This window comes from Sminthopsis crassicaudata, chromosome 1 (assembly GCF_048593235.1).
Source record: "Sminthopsis crassicaudata isolate SCR6 chromosome 1, ASM4859323v1, whole genome shotgun sequence".
Lineage (NCBI taxonomy): Eukaryota > Metazoa > Chordata > Mammalia > Dasyuromorphia > Dasyuridae > Sminthopsis > Sminthopsis crassicaudata.
This window is the reverse complement of record NC_133617.1, coordinates 35,618,299-35,621,022: the sequence shown is the minus strand read 5'-3', so window position 1 is coordinate 35,621,022 and position 2,724 is coordinate 35,618,299. Positions and strand designations below refer to the sequence as shown.

The 2,724-nt window shown below is 48.9% G+C and overlaps 1 pseudogene; it reads right to left on the bottom strand.

Annotated features, from left to right (window-relative positions):
• Positions 1-294: 294 nt before the first annotated feature.
• LOC141560734 (sodium-coupled monocarboxylate transporter 1 pseudogene) lies at positions 295-2,408 on the bottom strand (annotated as a pseudogene).
• Between the last annotated feature and the right edge of the window lie 316 nt (positions 2,409-2,724).

Sequence of the window (2,724 nt, the reverse complement as noted above, 5' to 3'; positions counted from 1 at the left end):
GTTTGGAGTTTTCTTAGCAAAGTTACTGGAGTGTTTTGCCATTTCCTTCTCCACTTAACTTACAGATAAGGAAACTTGGAGGCAAACAAGGTTAAGTGACTTATCCAGAGTCACATGACTCCTAAGTATCTGAGCTGGATTTGAACTCAAGACTTCCTGATTCCACTTCCTGACCCAGTCCTCTATTTTACTGCACCACCTAGCTACCTTTATCTTAATTATCTTAGGAAATATAAAAATAACCCATCCTACAGGATCACCCATTCTGAGCTGCCTCATTGAAAACATCTAGTGTTTCTTTTCAATTTTTTTATTTTAAGATTCTCAAGGTTTTTAAAGATTCATCAACTTCTTCCAACATGCTAACCCGGTAATTCTGAACTCTCTTCTCTTTTCCTTGTTAAATACTGACCCAGTGACATATCTTCTTTGTTCCAGAGGTACTTGGGATCTATAGACTGTTCATGTCCACCTGTTAGGAAGCTGAAAACTGATCCCATAAGGATCGTCATCAGTGTCCCCAAAGTGCTTAGGTAGAGGTAGGAAAGGGAATATAAACTATTCATTAGAAAACTTCTTTTGAAAGACGTTCTCCAGGGCACCAAGAGTGAGTATTCGGAGAAGCCAGTAAAATTCAGAGGCAAGCTCCTACTAGCCCCGGTACAGTTTGCCACAGAAAGAGGTAAAGGTAATGTCCTGGAAGGAGGTGGAGGGTAAAAATAAGCCCCAACTCCAGCCCATATCGAAAAAGAAAATCCAAACATCAGACCGAAAAAAGAACCGAGCGAGTTGGCGTAGGGATTTAAAAGTCCCAGAGTAAAGAGACCCAACAGAGGACCTCCAATCATCCCGAATATGCTGAGGGCGGCCTGTAACAGGCCTCCCATTAGGGAGGCCAGGGCAGCCATCCCGATACAAAGTATCCCGAAGAACACGCTTATTCCTTGAGAAAGTAGAGACAGTTTCCTCTGAGAAGGGGAAACCAGCTGCGGTTTGATGAGGTCTTCAACAGTTACGGCGGCTAGAGCGGTGATGCTGGTGGACACGGTGCTCAGCGTTCCGCTGTAAGCGCTGGACACAAAGAGCCCGGGCAGGCCGGGGTACTCGTGGAGGATGTTCACGGCCAGGTAGGGCATGAGCTGATCCGGGGCGCGGATCTTGTGGGACGTCCACGGGTCGCAGTTGCGAAACATTGAGTAGAGGGACAAGCCACTGAGAACGGCGCAGGTCAGGATTACCCAGAGCCCCAGGAGGTTTAAATAAAGGGCCAGTCTTGCGTGGTTTTTGCTTTTACAGGCCAGGTATCTCTGCACCTGGGACTGGTTGACGCCATAAATGCTGGTCCACGTGAAGGTGCCGCCTATGATAATTGTCCAGAAAGTGTGTCTCTGTAAAGGATTCGGATTAAAGTCCCATATTTCTAATCTTCCTCCTTCCTCGGCGTGCTCCATGACGGTACTTATTCCACCTTGAAGTCTCGCTGTCTGTATGATAACGGAAGAAAACCCGGCCACCATGATCACGGACTGGAACACGTCGGTCCAGATGACGGCTTTGAGGCCTCCCAAGGTGCAGTAGAAGGTACAGACGAGGCCCGTGGTCACCACCACCCCCCAGAGCTCAAAACCCGTGACTTGATTCAAAGCGAGCGCTGGAGCGTAAATCACGATTCCGGTGTAGAGGATGGTCTGAGTGATGAAGAAAACGGTTCCGAGGAGGCGGACTAGCTTATTGAATCGAAGCTCCAGGTACTCGTAGGTGCTGTTGATCCGGAGCCGGTAGAACACGGGCATGTAGACCTCCGTGGTGATGATGACCACCAGGAGGTAGGAGATGCAGAAGAGCGAGAACATGGCCCCAAAGCGGTAGACCTCAGCCGGGGTGCCCAACACGGTGACTGCCGACATGAAGCTGGCCGTGAGGGATAATGACACGGGGACCCCCGACATCTGGCGGCCCCCCATCAGGAATTCCGTTTCCGTCTGCTTGCCTCTTTCCACCCAAGCGTAGTAGACCCCGATAGCGGCTGAGATGAGCAACGTGAACATGAACACCATGTAGTCCCATACTGTGAAGTCTTCCGCCATGGTGGCAGCTCACTCTGTACGTCCGGGCCTTGGGAAGATCCAATCTTAAGGGCGGATTTAGATGCAGGATGATGAGTGACTTGGGAGATAGAGGATGATGAGTGACTTGGGAGATAAGTGTAAGGGATACAGATGGCTAGGGCCCTCAGGTGGAAGAATAATTCATCCTCCTATTTCTGGGGCCCTAATGCCTTCCGAGTATATTATGGCATTGCTCCTCCCTGGACTCTAGTAGTATGCGTTCTCTTCGGGGTGATGTGCTTGTTTATTAGTCTCCTGGTTACTGCCCACCATTGTTCCACTGAGCACATGACTTCTGTGAGGTAGTGCTTGCCCAGGTCATAGAGCTTCTCTCTGCCGCCAATTTTTGCATTCAGTGGGAAAGACTTACCTCTTTTCAATAAAGATCCCTATTAACTCTATCTCTGTCTCTGTCTCTGTCTCTGTCTCTCATCTCTCTCTCTGTCTCTGTCTCTATTTCTCTGTCTCTCTCTTTCTCTGTCTCTCTGTGTCTCTCTGTGTCTCTCTCTGACTCTCTCTCTCTCTCTCTCTCTCTCTCTCTCTCTCTCTCTCTCTCTCTCTCTCTCTCTCTCTCTCTCTGTTGAGTTTAAGCCATTTAAGGGAAGGACATTTCTCA